Genomic DNA, 18,046 nt, shown 5'->3' on the forward strand with positions numbered 1-18,046 from the left:
ACCAAACGCATCAATAAATAATACTGTCAATACGGCCAATAATGTCCTTGCATTTCTACTAAAAACGCAATCTTCGCATAAAAGTCCTTCGATGTCAAAGCCACGGCTTACAAAACGTTACTTCCACCTATTGTAGACTACGGTTCCTCAGTTTGTGACCCATCTTCCAAGAACCTCATCCAAAAAGTGGAAATGGTCTAAAGAAGAGATCCACTCTGAATCACTACCATAATATCTAAAGTTTCACTTGAATCCTGTAAGAATTTGATGTCACCACTCTGGTACAGCTCAGAGAGAATGACAGGCTAACCATGATACAAAATACACAGTAATCTTACTCATCTTTCGACAGAGAACTGTAATACCAAACAGGTTACTAATACTCAATCGACGAGAGCAATCCGACCACTTTCCTATCAGATTATACTCGAGAACTGAATCGCATTGCCAGTCGTTCTTTCCGAGAGTAATAAGGAGCTTGAATTTCCTGTCCTCGGATATTGTTGCAGCGGCATCTGTGGGAGCATTCCGTCACCGACTAACGGTTGATTACAGTGACTAGTCTTCGTTCCGAGCATTTGGCTTTTGCTTGTAAATATATGTAAATAAACTGTATTATAAAGTAAAAAAAAACATGCACAGTCTGCAAAAATCTCCAGCTTATTGAAGGAGGCAGACCAGGAGAAGAAAGACGAAGAAACTTGATATCGAATGCTGTAATGATGTAGACATAAATGTGTATACAAATATGTGGGTGGACAGGTGAGAAAATGGCCCTTAAGCCAGAGTTACACCAAAACCGAATTGCACCAAAAAAATTTGGGCCGATTCTGCCCGAATATGGCCAAAATTGGATGGATTCGGTGGATTCGGAACCTATTCGCCTATGATTCGGGAAGCAAACCGAATCAGAGACGAATAGGTTCCGAATAGGTCCCGAATCAGAGCAGAATCGCCAATGTTCGCGAAGCTATTAGGATTGAATACAAAACGCTTATTTCATGCACCACGCAACAACAGATATATTCCAAGAAAATATAATTATATTTCTTTTGGCAGATCACGATTAAAGATGATAGATCGCTTTTCCATTTCAAATCTTTAGACGCACATGTTAATAATGATACATAGAAATATGAAATCACTAAATTGTAGTAAGCAAAATAAAAGCAAAATCAGCAATCCATTTTGAATCTCAGTTGGCTGAACAGGTTATCAGAGACAAATTTGGTGGCCCAACAGTTGAACACCAATGTCGGTGGCTCCGAGCAACCGGACCATTGCTATCAATTCGAACCATGTGCAATGTATACATATAAGTCCCGTGTACTTTGTCGAACCCATGGGCTGTTTTTTACCTAGTGTTGAACGAACTCAGGGGCTGTATGACTCATGAAACCCGTTTCCAATGTCGAACTCGTGGGCTTTATGACTTGTGGTTGTCGGTCTGGTAGGATGACCCCAATGGAACTAGTACTATCACTGAATGCGAGCGATGCCCAACCCAAACCTGAAAATAATAGCTCATACAACAAAACTAGTGATTTGATTCATACGGAAACAAAAGGAAGATACTCACGGTCACCATACCCAATTCATATCGCTTAAACAATTAACCGAATTACATATGAATAAAAACATCATGATTCCTTTGCTCAACTCTACAGTGATTTTAAAATTTTGCTCGTAACTCTCGTGATATCTTGGCTTCGATTGACCATGGAAGTGTTCCTATGCCGGTACGATTGATTGCAGTCACCATTTATTGCAGTTTCGCGCAATGCAGTGGTGGTGTGTATGTAATGAGTCTAACGACTTCTGAAATCGGCACCTGGAGTGGCATGTGCTACTCATAGCACAGAATCATAATTATCCTTAAAGGACAAGTTCACCTTCATAAACATAATGATTGAGAAAATGCAACAATATTAGTAGAACACATTAGTGAAAGTTTGAGGAAAATTGGACAATCGATGCAAAAGTTATGAATTTTTAAAATTTTTGTGTTGGAACCGCTGGATGAGGAGACTACTACAGCTTGTGAGTCATATGCGTACAACAGTATAAAGAAAATGTAAAAGAAAATTCAACATATTTTCACTTTTTTCGCATAATAAAAGAGCACTTGACTTGCCTCTTTCTAAAGGCAGGGGGAATAATACTACCCATAACATTTGTCGGTAACAAGTCAGGGGAATGTGTACTTTTTTCAAAAGATGGAATTTTGTGAAATTCTCTTTATATTTTCCTTATATTGTTGTACGCATGTGACATCTAAGTTATTCATACACTGCAGTAGTCTTCTCATCCAGCGGGTACTGCACAAAGACTTCAAAAATTCGTAACTTTTGAACGGATTGTCTGATTTTCCTCAAACTTTCAATGATGTGTTCTACTAATATTGCTACAATCTCTCAATCCTTATGTTTATGAAGGTGAACTTGTCCTTTAAGCATAGATAAATGAATAAGGCGAAAAAAATGGAATTTTCGTCATCAGACGCTGTAATACATTGTACACAAACATTTTTTTTTTGAGGTGCTAATTTTGAGAAAGACACAATCAGTATTATTTTAGTCTGTCTGCGAAAAAAAAAAGAAGATGGAATCTGCATAAATACACTCTGTAATACATTGTCAAAGACATGTATTTTTTTTGTGGTGCCAATTTTGAGAAAGACACAATCAGTGTTATTTAAGTCTGTCTGCAAAACAACAAACTTATACCTAAGTGGGGTCATCGTTCATTTTTTTTTTTTGAGCTGCTAATTTTGAGAATGGAACAATCGGTATGATTTCAACGTTTGTCTGTAACCCAACAAACTTGTACTGAAGTGGAGTCATTGTTCATAAAATTAATCTAAAGGGGGCATTAGTCCATATTTGACTAGATTATCTTACTAGAAGGCTGATACTTCCCCTCTTATCTCAAGAAGGTTAACTCTATCTGTGTTTTACATTGGCGGCATGCACACTTGAGTTCAACTGTCGTAGAAGTCAGGGTTTTGTGATCATTGAAGACTATACAGTGCACTCCCGTTATATCAAAGACGGTTATAACAAAATTGCGGTTACAACGAAGTAAAAAATCAGGCCGCAACATTGTCAAGCCTGTGTATATTTATTGTTTATCTGTTCGGTTGTCATGAAATTTCGATGTAAGTAAGCGAAAGGAAGCTGCCGGTCCCGAGGACTTTATTATAATGGTAGTCCACTGTATAGAGATGACTGAAACTTATAATCCAAGCATTGCATGCCCATGTTACCAGGTCCAAACTGAACTTAATCATCAAAAGACAGGTAAAAAATCAACAAAGATCATAACAAAATCACCGAATTTTGACAAATGTAGTGAAGGCTTCAATGTCAAGACAAACACGAAGCGATTCACGACCGATCACGTCAGTAAACAGCTATGATTGGATTGGGCGAGTTTTGGTGCAACTTATTGCAGTCACACGTCGTAGTTATACACACCAAATGCAGAAAGGGTACAAATGTGTATTGTATGAATAATTCTCAATATATAAGTGTGTGTGTGTGTGTGTGTGTGTGTGTGTGTTGAGTGACAAACGGCGCATATGTTATCTTTGTGAAACAAATTGCAATGCATTTTTGGGAGTACTTAGGGAGAAAATGCATTTTCGTTTTTGATTTATTCTTATTATAATTCGTTGGTAATGAAATAATTATGAAATGACAAAAAAAAATCACCAAATATTGACTTGGTGACCAGGTTAAAATGTTGTTACGAAGGGTTTCAAAAAGCTGGCAAATTTACCCTTTTTGTTTACAGAAATCACCACCTGACAAGTCTGTGTGTCACCATGGCCAAAGTCATTCAATGCAAAAAAAAAATAAAAAAATAAAAAAAGCTGTACAAGTTCTATAACATTATTGCAGTCTTGTGATGTCCTGTGAGCATGCATGTAAAGCATTGGATATTCCATGTCTTTTATATCATTTTATGCGAGTTTGATGAAACTTCTTGCTTTTAATGATCTGATTTTACTCGATATCTAGAAAGCCAACTTAAATATAGTGTTAAAATACACTTTAAATGTAGTGAACTCGGTATTCTAATTTAGAGTTATTTCAGTGAAATGTTGTACGAAAAATGTCCATATCATAAATTTGATTTAAAAATGCATCAAAATGATGTCAGTGACTTAATTCACTAATTGCTAATTTTATCTTCGATCTGTAAATCCAAGACACAATTTGAATGTACTGATATATGCAGTACTCTTTGTGTCAGGTTTGTAATACTCATTCATTTTACAACCTGCATCCATGTTACGCTGATAGAGTTTAATACACTACAGATGAGAAAATTTCAGTCTGAAATGATTTGATTGCACATTTATTACCAAATGCTTGTTCAAAACTTTGATATCACACGTAACTCCTGTCTGAATTTCAAGGAAAGGAAACGCTTAGACATTTTGGAAACCCTGTCTTTTTCTTTTAATGAAAGTAAGCTAAATACTGATTAATGAAGATTAGGGTTAGGGTTAGGTTTAGGGTTATGGTTATATTTATGGTTAGGATTAGGATTAGGATAAGGATTAGGATTAGGATAAGGATTAGGATTAGAGTCAGGAAAGGGTCTGGGATAATTGTCCAGAGGGTTACTGCCGTACATTTTTTATCTGGTTCCCTGCTTCATCCCCCGGACTTTTGTTTATGTATTTGCACGCATTATGATGGCTTGAAATCTGACCAATTTACAAACGCCAACATCAGACATTTGGTCCACAATGACATTATCTCGCTTTTGCGGTAAAAGGATCCTTTCCTGCATCCTTCCTTCATTCTAGTTACGATGTGTGTGGCTTGGTTGCCTTCTGAGACGAGACTTGAACGTTGACAAATTCCATCACTGCCATGCGAGCTTCATGGGGAAGAATTCTGCAATAAAAATATACATACACACACATACACACAAAGAAAAAAAATCCTGTAATGATGGAAATACCTTTCTCATGTAAATTCAATTGGGCAAAAATAGAAATGATAAAAGATAATGATGAATAAGATGAAAACAATTATGATAAAAATGAGAATAACCATAATAAAAAACAATAATGATAGTATCACTAATCAAAAAGTTTTCTGTTTCGGATCATCCCACTACAATGAAAGACATGAAATAAATTAGATAATACTTATTATATAAAGAAATAGAAAATGAAATATTTCCTAAAGTCTGTACACTAGCCCTTCCGCGGCTTGAGGAAAACGAACTGCCCTATTAAACGCGATTCCCCCTTTTTAATGTATGAAACAAACGGGTGCTGTTCGTTATTCCGAAGGTTCGTTATTCCGAAGGTACGTTAATACGAAACACACAAATTCCCTATACCTAGAGGTTCGTTAATCCGAAAATGAAAAAAAAGGTTTGTTAATTCGAACATCTGTGGCGTTATTCCGGAGGTTCGCTATTCCGAAGGTTCGTTTATCCGAAAATGAATTAGGGTTCGCTATTCCGAAGGTTCGTTAATCCGAAAATGAAATAGGGTTCGTTATTCCGAAGGTTCGTTGATCCGAAAAGATATAGGGTCCGTAACGAACCTTCGGAATAACGAGCTTTGTTTTATTTTCGGATTAACGAACCTTCGGAATAACGAAACTTTGGAATAACGAACTTCGGACTAAAAAACCTTCAGAATAATGAATCTTCAGAATAACGAGCTGTAACTGAAACAAACAGCTTTTTCTTTGAGAGTTGGTGTAGCACACAGTCATATCAGGCTTATTCTGAGATATCAAACTTCTTCTGATGCTGGCGGAGAAACAGAAAGGAGAAGGATGACATCATGCAATTTCAATCTCAACATTATTTTGCCTTGTTGCATGGATAAAAGAGTAAAGGACACCTGCACTAAAAGAATTGGAATATCTGTCGGTACACTGCCTTACACTGATGAAAAGTTATTGCCCCCTTTTGTGCAAAATGTCACATATCATAGTTCAACTGTCCCTGATTACTGGCTTACATCTGCTGATGGCTTTCAAACAACCGTATTATGATAATGATATATTGGTCTTCTTCATCAGGGGTATTCTTTAATGTTGCAACTGTTCTACCCGATGGCGTAGCCATTGATACTACCCCATGCAGTGTTGTCAGGTACCCGTTTATACTCCTGGGTCGAGAGAGACATGGTTGGTAAAACAAAACAACAACAACAACAAAATCCAGTTCAAGGACGTGAGCACCGAACAAGATTCGAACGTAAGTCTTCCGATTGAAAGTCAAGAATCTAAACCACTAGTGACTCTACAAAACAACTGAGCATGCCAATGTAAAAGTGTCAGTCAATTATAAGATCTGGTGCATTATCTCCTCAGGGTGATTTTCAAACAAAATGCAGCAGCTGAGCTTGCAAGTGTGAATAACGGGTCTCTCAATTTCATGACCAATTTTTGACGCATGCCACATGACCAGGGTTACATGGTGATACCATCGACCCTTCCCTTTAATACCAGCATTTGACCCTGATCACCTGACCAGGGATCCATGGAGACATCTACCCTCGTTGGACCAGCCTTTGACTCAAGTCACATGACCAGGGATCTATGACTACACCTACTTAATACCCTCACACTACCAGTCTTTTTTTACGTTTATTTCATTTATTTAAAACTTTTTTTCAGCAAACATATCCCAAAATGAATCAGAAGACATAACATTGTCATGTATTCGATTTCACATGATATAATTATAATGGTTAAAAAAAAATTACATGCATACCGATCTTTGACTATGCATGCATAGTCTTTGACTAATGTTGCATGACCAGGGATTCAACCATGGTGACATTTATACGTTTGCCAACTCAGTATTTGATCTATAAGTCATATGACCAGATATCCATGGTGACACCCATCATCAACCGACTACTCTTTGACCGACGTCACATCAAGTTTCAAGTTTATTTCATATTTCCACTTTCTCAGTGATGGGATTACAAAACGATTGACAATAAAACAAAAGTACAAAATATATACAACCATATCTTATGTTTGAAAAAAGAAATAAACATTACACACGATATAAATGGTCATTATCATCTCAGGATATCACAAATCAATGTCAGAAATATGATGGGGCCTACATAAAAGCAATGGTGCTTGTAAAAACTGTAGGTTCCCGAATTTATAGGCGTGAAATTATACGGAGAACGGACATGTTTATCTCGACCAACTTAAATTGACCAGAATTCCATGGTAAATCCTACCCATATGACTAGGGATCATAGTGACACCTACTCTATGCCCTCACTCTACCAGTCTTTGACCCACGTCACATGATCAGGGATTCGATCATGGTGACATTTATACCTTTGCCAAATCAGTCTTTGACCTAGGTCATTTGATATCCTTGGCAGTGGGCGATACAGAGGGGACGCATTTGGCGCACGCCCCTCTTTATTTTTGGTTAAAACAAAATTAAATAAAAACAGAAAATGTGGGGGGGGGGCGCCCCCCCCCTGTAATTTGGCAAAGACGCCTCCCCTTTACGGAATTCCTGGATCACCCGACCACTCTTTTACTCATGCAAGTCACACGACGAGGGATCCATGGTAACACCTAACCATGTCCGACTAATCTTTTACCCGTGTCACATGACCAAGAAGCCGAAGATGATACCTACCCTCTCCCCAATGATGCCAAACGGTAGATCCGAGGGAAGTAGACGAAGCGGGCCTGCCTCAGAACCTGGTCGACGGTAAAATCTGCTGCCTCACTGACACTGCTCCAGCCCAAAAATCTAAATAATCAATATTGTGATAGAAGAGTGAATAATTATTATGTTTACATGCTTCCCTTGAATATCATAGTCCATGAGGTACACCTAATGGGAAGATGGGAAGAGTGAGAAAAAGAAGAAAAAAGGAAGGGAAGAAGATAAGGTTTTTTTTGGAATACCCCTTAACCTTTTTAGGAATACGTACTGATTACAACTGTCGTCATTGAAGATATAGATATATAAGTATATTATATATTTACATTTTCAACCTATTCGCTGATTTTGCTGTAATATGCAATTTCAAAAGGGACACCCGTCAAAGTATACTCGGGACTGGTCTTCAACGAGGTAAAACTGTATCAGGAGTTGTGAACATCACTGCAGGGCAAGTTCAGTACTGAGACCCATGATAACGTCACTGCTTGTTTGTCTGTTTCTGCTTATGGAAATTACAAATTATTTCAATATTCCGATCGTAAGGCAAAAAACTACGTCACAAACCTCTGCTCCACAGAGTGTATCAATCCTGTATCCAAGATATGCGGGCAGACAAGGGTCTGTTTGATACCCGACTTCTTGTACACATCCCTCAGCTCCCGCTCCAGCGACTCGTCAAATCCGAAGACGGCAAACTTGGAGGAGCAGTAATCCACCTGTCGATGCATCCCACTCTCACCGGCCGTGGAACAGGTGGTGACGATGTGACCGCTGTTTGCCTCCAACATGGCAGGCAGAAAGGCTCGTACCATCTGCGGGAGAGTTTAATGGGTAAAATGATGATTGATTAAACAATGGTGAGATGAGAGCTTGGATGGGGTTATTATTTTTGTGAACATGTTTGCTAGATTTTGCTTTGAATGAACAATACTATTTTCCCTTTTATAGACCCAGTCATTCAAGAAGAAAGGGGGCATTATGATTTGTTTATTGTACAAATGCACTTTGACAGAACAGGTGAGGAAGTGGTTAGGAGGAAGACAGGGAGTTCTGTAAACTGGTATAGTGACTTCGAATTATTTAAACGACGGGTACAATTGGGAGGGGAGAAGATCAAAGGTCAATGCAATATGCAGAAAATCTACATGTAGAACACTGAACGTGTCAAGGGTTTTGAAATTTGTACCATTTATTTTTTCCTTTTGGCACACTTCTTCTTTCTACTGCAAACTCTGTTCATTGCTTGATTGGATGCCAATCTACGTCACAGAGGTAATTCGAGAAGCAAGTGGACCTAGTTAACTCACTTTTGACTGCAGGAGTGGATGCTGCCTCCGTCAAAATGTTGTCTGATTATTCATAACAGAGATTTTAGGGGATTAAGGCCCACCTTGAGTGGGATTATAGTTCAGCTGATGTGTTATTAATTTGTGTGTGTGTGTGTTAAATCAAGATGTCCTTTTTCATGAAAAGTTGCAAATCACATGGATAATCGGACCGAGTACAAATTTAATGGATGTCCTCTGTGTGATAGATTCACAGGTGACATCGCCTATTCCCACTTTTATCACAAACCCTGTATAGTGGTCTCCTTCATGCAATTTCCTAAGGCAAGCAGGTGAATAAAACATACCCCTTGTGATCTAGCCAATGAGATAAACAGCTAGGTGGCATAACATCCCCCTCCCGAAAAAAGAAGAAAAAATATAAATATTTCTCACCCAAAACTGAGAAATCGCATTCACGTTCATCGTTCTCTCGATCTCTTTCTCTGTTAGCTCCAAGATAGTCTCGCCCACCAAGACCCCAGCGTTGTTGATAAGCATGTACACCTGTCCAACTTCATTTTGCACCCTGCAGAAAATATAAAGAAAGTTTTCCTATATAACCACACCTATTTATGTTGCTCCTCTTGTTAATATCTCTGGTGTGTTCTGGTGTTTTTCATACAATCACACTTTCAACATCTACCTCCTGTATTTCTTTATGTTGTGTGGATTTCTATGTTACATTTTTTTTTTCTGGCTGTAAAGCATTCCACGTACATTTTTAAAAGTTTCTTGATTTTTAACTTGTGATTAATTTTAAGTGTAGCACTTCTAAAGGTCATTACAGAAAAGATTATCCGTGATGCAAGTCAACTTCTTGAGTTTGTATTGATTAATTTGTTTTATTTTGGAATAGGACAGCTGTCAAAGAAAGAAAGATATTTATGGTGGTGTCTGTGTTCAGTGCATGAGTATGACCTACAACAAAAAGAGATGGGCAGAGAAAATTTCACCTGAGAGCAGTAGATTTAACTACCTCCTTATCAGTAACATCCACTCGGTAGAGATAAATCTCTCTGTCTGGATGTGCTTGCTTGATCAGTTCTGCAGTGTCCTGATTTCCTTGAATTTATCAAGAAAATTATGAGAGGATAAAACAAGACATGCTTAGCGTTATGTAACGATACGAAAAAACATAAAGAGAAACAGACAGAAGAATGAATAAATTGATGAATGAAAATGAGAAGTCACAAGGTGTTTCTTTTTCCAATATTTTGATAGCTAAGGAATGTCCACGTGTATTGAGTTATACATCATCTTTTTTTTTACCTTAAAATCTTCCCATTAATTAAAATCTCTGCTTGGTGACTTTTTGTTGGTTTTGTAACGTAGGGTCAAAAATAAATAAGGAAAACAGAACAGGGAACAGAACAGGGAAAGTGAAAAAGAGATTAAAGCACACATTCATTTCATTTATGTGTCGTTTTTTCCATCTTCTCCATCAGAAACTATTTTACAGAAATTCAATCCATGAATTACATCACAATACATAATTAAATATTAGTTTGCAGAATATTGTAAGTATATGGAAATGCTGCAAATGGAAGAAAAGTTGAAAAGCAATGCTTGGAGCATTTGTGCATAGGGTCAATTTCTTTACATTTAATACAACAAATCACATGATTGATATGCTGTTGTATAAGAAGCGGAATTACAAAACAAACTAAGATATGGAAACCAACTAAGCCGAAATAAACACCCGCGACAAAATACAGTATCAAACCATACACTATAATTCACTGTTATGCAGCTAGAGAGAGGGAAGAGAGAGAGAGAGAGAGAGAAAGAAAAACTGATTACATGGTGTGAAGATAACAAGTAAGATAATTTTTAAGAAGACGAGAGTTAATTGATATTTGGAGCCGCACATCAGTATTGCTTTTTTTTTAGAGAAATAAAGTTGGGTATTCCGGTTAGTTCGAACCATAATGAAAGAAAGCAAACTACGTCAATTGCATTTTTTGAAATATGTGAGGATATTGCTGAGAATAATAGTGGATGTGATATATGCTTGCATTAAGAAAAAAGATAAGTAGGTTATGTTTTTTCGCCTCTCGTTCTCTTCCCATCCCGTCTCTTCATAATATCATGAATATGATTCCTGTATTAATGACAGCTAAAATTACCCCAGATCAAGATAACGTGTCAAAAATGCACACACGCTTTAAAGCTTACATCTTAAATGGTTTAATGTTAAAGAATACACGAATACTCACACACACAAACACACACACACAATCAATCAATCAATCACGGACAGGAGTTCCCAGCGAATGTATTGTAAATTATATCAAAATCCTCCGCCCATAACAAAGAATTTCTTTTAGCATATCCTTAAACCTGTAACAGCAACCTACCGATAACCTTAGAGAGTATATTTCTACAGTTTGACCCTAGGAGGTACGCATCTGTTTATTGCTGGTGGATTTGCATTAAAGTCTGCTCTTTTATCAATTGCTCTTCCATAGTATACCGAGGTTTAATGAGGCAGAATCTAAAACTATAAGTGCGTCCTATCTGGGTCATAATATAATCTATATTGTTCATTGTGGTTGCAGGTTTATCAAAAGAAAAAGCGTGTAACTTAAAAATGCCATGGCCACTGAAGTATGAAATAGGTCTTATTCAGTACTAAACGGCGTTTGGGCTAACCTGTATCCGAAATGTCCCACAGCACAAGCCGGGCTCAGGCGGCAGACAAACGTATTGCAAGCTCCCGACCCAGCCCACTGCCGGCTCCCGTAATCAGCACCACCTTTCCAGCGACAGAAATTTTTGGCGTTTGGACGAAGAGGCAATAGACCGCTTTCAAATTGGCCCACAATATCTTTGCCAGCAATATAAACACAGCTAATATGTGGTAAAGCATGTCGTATAGATGGTAGTACAACGAGACCTTACAATGATCAATTTCTGACCAAGTTGATGTGTGCGTCCGTATATGCCTGAAGCACGTAAGGCAGGGCTCCTCACAATATTTAGTGCAGACTGCAGGTGTTTGTCTGCAGGTCTTTGTCTACAGAACACGATGCATCGCACTTGATCATCGCACTATTACCACACCTCCTCCTGGGAATGGATTCGTCATTTCTGTCTCACTTTGCCGGATACCCAACGGTCAAAAAAATAGAAATAAAAACAAAACAACTGGCGATATTTTAATTACTCATCGCGACATCCGTTGTTCAAATCATCAATCCGGCGGACAAAGTGCAAAGTTTCCGTTTTAGAGGAGCGTACGTGCAAGGTTTTAGGGACCGAACCAGGCGAAGAAACGACGAACCTGGGGCGATTGTGTGCAGGACAGTGAAACGAGCGCAAGTGAATGGAAAACGAATATGATCTGCTTGCCCACAGGACAAAACGCACAAGGAATACATAGGTGACGCATGAGACGTACATCGAACGTCAGAGATCCATTGACGTTACAGCTATACATTTATTTTATTTTGTCTTGGAGCGTCGACCACTTGGTCAGTTCTGCTTCTACTACCTGCACACTTCACTTCACATCTCATATCAGCTCCCATCAATATACCATGCCAAGGAATCGAAGGCCAAGACTTAGCCTCCTTCTCAATATGTCGGCTACTTGTTGCTAGACCTTTGACACCGCTTTCTTCATTTTGGTTACAAATCACTTACATGACTTACATACAGATTCATCAAAAAGTTTCGCACTTTACACAAACTCACTATCATCCATGCCCGATGCTACTTCACAAATTTAAACTTCTCTTTTTTGTGATTAATTTTTTTCAGATGTTCTTTATAATGATTAAACGCCGGATAACGGTTGATTTTCTCAAGTGAAGGCACAGTACAATTATTCCTCATCGAACTCATTTGATCAATCTTGAATTTTATATATTTTCTGAAAGAGCAAGTCTTCTGCATTATGCTAAAATTTTGGATCATAAAATGAACAGGAAAGTTCGTTTTTTCAGCAGTTAATCTTGAACACTTTTTAAAGAATAGTTTGATTAGATGTGTCTTTAGAGTCCCCCTTTGATTTCTTAAAAAAAAAAAAAAACCTGTACACACTCTTCATTTTCAACTCTAATAACTTCATAAAGGATGATACTATTGCTTTGAAGGTTAGCATTTATTATAGACAGAATGCGTTAATAGAACATGCCCAATTTCAGCTTAATCTGATAGTCCCTTCATTGTGGTTAAACCGGTGGTTTCAAACCTGTTTTCTGTCCCATTCATTGCACAGGTAGCAGGGCTTGGTGAAGATTAAACGCTTGAATAGACCCTGTGATTCAGGGCCTCTTTTTCTCAGTTCACATTTTTCGAAGTGTGTGCTTGCTTTCCAGTATTTAGATAGGTTAGGAGAGTCCATTTGATTTGAGTTATACGTAATTTCAAAGCTTGAAGTCTGCTCTTTCATAATATGCCCATAGCTAAAATTCCATGTCTGGCAACTTTTTCTTTGTTTTGTGGTGCAGGGTCACAAATGACTTGGAATTTGGTCATGGAGACCCGGAATGGGGTCACCCTGACCCAATTCATGACTCTGGATGGGGTCATATGTGACGCTATTCCTTGTAATTACCGTCCAGAAACGGTGTGTGACCCCAACGGACCCAGTTCCGGGTCACTTCTGACCCGATTTATTTTTTGAGTGCATGTTATTATGGAATACCGGCTGTAACAGAAGACTAATGCACATGGCAGCAAAAGTTTTCTTTCATTTGTATTCAGGAAATTGTGCTATGAGTAATAGATCACGGGTCTACTCCACTCTTGCTTATGCTTTTAAACAAAATTAATGAAAGAAAAACCTTGTAGAATCAACAGACGGATACTTCCTTGAGCCAAGTACAGTCACGATATTCGAATTTGTGATATCACAAACTGGATTTGTGAATTTCATACTTTGTATTAAACAAAACGGTTTTACGTGATGTGCCAATCGAAGTTCGTGATACGTGTAATCAATTTGTGACAGTACTCAATTTGACTTTGTTGGGAGAATTTTCATATGTGCTATCTAACAATTTGAATTACTAATATCAAAAATTTCATCTCGTAATCTCTCTCTCTCAAACACACATTAACACAAACACAAATACAAGTATTAAATGACTTGAGACTAGACTTCCTGTTATGATATTCATAGCTTTATTCTCCAAAGACACGATAAGCATGACAGGATATTCTCTCAGAAACAAACTTTGCCGATCATAATTTGATCAAATCTATTAATGTGAAACATGGAAGCATGCTTAAAACATTGATTTATCAGACACACTGTTTATTTACAAAACAATTTCTATGTCCCCTTTCTAAATTCAGAAAGTTTGCAATTACTCGGTACCTATAAGTGTCTCAAAACCAATTCCACAGGGTATTCATTCTTATATAATGTGCAGTAAAACGCAGCAAGGCTTGATTTGCGTTTAGTCCTCGTGCATAATACTCATTAGGAAAAGAAATAGGAGGGAGAGATGACTTGTGTAGAGGTAGGATAAAATAAAATAAAAAAAGTCTGTATGTTCTCACTAAAAGTTTATACAAATTCAGTGCACCTTGATCACTGATCAGCAAGGCATGACGATTTTTTTCCATCGACGTACAGGTGAACAGTTACAGGTCATGGTCAGTTACATGATTACATAATACATGATATACGACGATATTTCTACGAGGAAAATATCATGTATGATACACCAATTGTGATAATGGAATTACTGATATCTAGAGAGCAAAACGTTTTACTGCTTTCCTAAAATAGTACAGTGACTTTATACTTCGAATATCAGAAGGGAGAGAAAGATCCAAACATCGGGTCCGGTGTTTCTGATAGATATCAGAGCCATCACCGTTTTAGGATTATATAAAAGACGTTTACCAGATTGTGTTGTGGTATTAAAAAATGTATGTTCATGTTTAATTGAAATAATGAGAAGAAAAAAGAGCAACTGATCAGTACGTAAGCAAAATGAAAAGAGTAAAAAACCAATAAAAAGTCGCCAGACATGAATTTTTAGTTACGGGCAGATCCTTAAAGAGCAGACTGTAAGCTTTAAAATGATGTATAACCCAACTCAGATGGACTCCTCTAACCTATCTAAATACTGAAAAGATAGGAAACACTCTGGAAAGTGTGAACTGAGAAAACAGGCTTTAAAGTACAGGGTGTATTGAGGCCGTGCTAGCTGTGTGATGAAGGGACAAAACACGGGGATGTAAACCATTGGAGCAAAAAAGAAAAAAAAATGAAGGGATCATCACATTAAGCAAAAAGTGACCATGGTCTATTAACACATTCTGTCCATAATTAATGCCAACTTTCAGAGCAGTAGCATTATCCAATCGAAAATTATAAGACTTGCAAGTGAAAAGTGTGCAAAGGATTTGAAGAAGTGAAAGGGGGCCTCCAAAAGTATACCTGATCATTCTAATCTCCCTCCAAAAAAGGCTGTAGAAAAACTGCTGAATACACACTTCTCATTCATGGTATGATCCCAAAATAAAGAATAATGTAGAAGGATAGCTCTTTCAGAAAATATGACAAAGTCAACATTGACTCAGTTTATCCATTTACCTTTTATGAGTCCTCACGTAGAATCAAGGGCTGCGACTTAGTATGTCCTGTCATGCACGGTCACATTAACCTTGAGAGTTTTTAATTCTGCGATTAGGCCTAAACGATCTGAGTGGTCTCAAAACCTGAGCTGGTGCATTTACGCATAGCTTTATTTTTTTATATAAATGTGATATGAAATGTGATCAATGTGATGTCTTTAAAGTTGTCCATACAATGTTGTAAAATGAACTGAACAATAATATTAAGGAGGCACAAAACATAAATATAGTATTTTAGGGACATGATATTAAAGACTTTAATTCATGATGCATTTTATGTTAGAATTTTAATCTTGACTTTTTGGTTTATTATATGACTAAATTCCATCAATATGAAGTGAAAATAATTCTAAAAATATAATGTAACTAAATATAAGCTACATAAGATATACAAGTTATATAATTCAAAGATTTTAAAAACGCTTCCCTCTGCAACTTCAAGCGTGAAGAACGTGTACCTCTCTATATTATGACCATGCTTAATCCGTCAGCGAATTATGTAAGAAGCGTGGCAGTAGCTTTTTGTGGCAAAATTAAAGTTTATTCAAATGCTCATACATAAACATAAATATTATTCCAGCAGGAGGTCGTAAGTTCGAATCTTGCTCCGGTATAGACGCCCATAATTTTTTTATCATGGCTACTGATCAACACATTGCTCATCTACATCGTTGTAAAGGGCAATCTTTCAATCAGTTGCAACTTATATATTGTAAGAACAGTATTTACAATGTCATCACACCTCAATGTAATAACGATTTCTTATTATGTACATATTAGACAGATTGATACGCAAATAAACACAGTGGATTCTCCCACTTTCGGGAATGAAAACTGACGAGGAATTTTTTTGTTTTGTTTTCAGTTGAGTTGTCTCATGAAAAATTACAAGAAAAAAATGAATAATTATCTTCATCTACGTGGATAAGGATCCTAGTTTTACTCGATTCGTGATTACGAGATGATCCGACATGACTTTCTAATGCCGTACAATATACTCACCAATACGGCTTTACAGACTTATTTTGTAACTTTAACCATGTGATTATGATGATCATTGAGATATTACCCAGCTTTCGGTGACATGCCAGTACCGGGTACATACTATCATTCACATGAGACGGCTATGTGAGCGATACTGGACCATACACCAGTTTTTAAAGGTCACAAGGAAACTCGGCACGTCAGATGTTGGTTTTTGGTAAAGACCTCCACCACTAAGGTCTTTTTCATTACCCATGTCGACACCAACGACAAATAGCGTATGGCACGAGACAGCAAGGTCTCGTCGACGCAAGCCTTTTCCTGAGATTAACTATTTTATCCCATCCAAAGCTTGTTGTTTTCATAACGCCTGATAATGGAATCATCCAGAACGAAGAGGCGCTGCCCTGTTTTTTCGTTTCACAAAGAAGAAGCCATAAACTCGAATACAATAATAAAAAACAACAGGAGCAATAAAACGGCACGTCACAGTTTTGATTTGATATTGTTAGGGCTTTTTTCGGACCGATGGGACTTCTTCTGATATCGACATTCACGGCCCTTTCATTGATATTGTGGGTGTTTTTAAGACATGACATTTTTTTTTTTCATCTCCAATTAAACTTTTACATGCACTTTTTTTTTTACTCATAAGAAATGAACACCACACTCTTTTCATATGTCAACATTACAAAATAAGACAAATTACATTTATTGATAACAATCAAATAAGCTTTGAAATCACAATCTAAGAAGGAAAACGATTGTCCCAAGGCTGAATCAAGGGGATGTCCTTCTACTACACAAACTTTTTTTTTATCCAAACGTCATGTACCTTTGTATACGGTACAATATACTGCACTAGTGCATGTACGTAAATTTGCTCATGGTGCAATGTTTTTTGGCATGGTTCAAATACTTGCATCATTCTAAAAGGGAAAGTGTTGCTATAAATAGATTCCTCTTCAAAATGAAAACCCATTCAATGTCATGTACCTTGTATATGGTACCATCTACTGCACTATAGTGCATGTATGTTAAATTTGCTCATGGTGCTAGTTTTTTTTGCATGGTTTTAAATACTTGCATCATTCTAAAAGGGGAAAGTGTTGTTTATAAATAGATTTCCTTTTCAAGTAAAGTCCTTGAGAATTTTTTTATTTTTTGTTTTAGCGGTATGCTGAATTAGAAGTAGCAATATATTGCATATTCTGCTAATTAGCTGAATATATGCTACAACTGTAATTAGACTTTCAAAGTTGAGTTCAATAAATTAACAATAAATCGTCTATTCTTAACAACTTTTCAAGGTCATAATTATGCATGATACATGGTACTCTACCATCAAACTCTACCATCAACAATTACTTCCCACTCAGTGAGTGGCAAGATTTTCTTTATGTATCTCTTCACCTGGGGCCATCTTCCTCGTCAAGCTTAGCTTA

The 18,046-nt window shown here is 37.2% G+C and overlaps 1 pseudogene; it reads right to left on the reverse strand.

Moving 5' to 3' along the window:
• Nucleotides 1-4,819: 4,819 nt before the first annotated feature.
• Nucleotides 4,820-11,889, reverse strand: LOC139734962 (retinol dehydrogenase 10-like; annotated as a pseudogene).
• Nucleotides 11,890-18,046: the final 6,157 nt, after the last annotated feature.

Source organism: Diadema antillarum, unplaced genomic scaffold, assembly GCF_040938485.1.
Source record: "Diadema antillarum isolate AM-2024a unplaced genomic scaffold, OU_Dant_1.0 seq00000560_RagTag, whole genome shotgun sequence".
Taxonomy (NCBI): Eukaryota; Metazoa; Echinodermata; class Echinoidea; order Diadematoida; family Diadematidae; genus Diadema; species Diadema antillarum.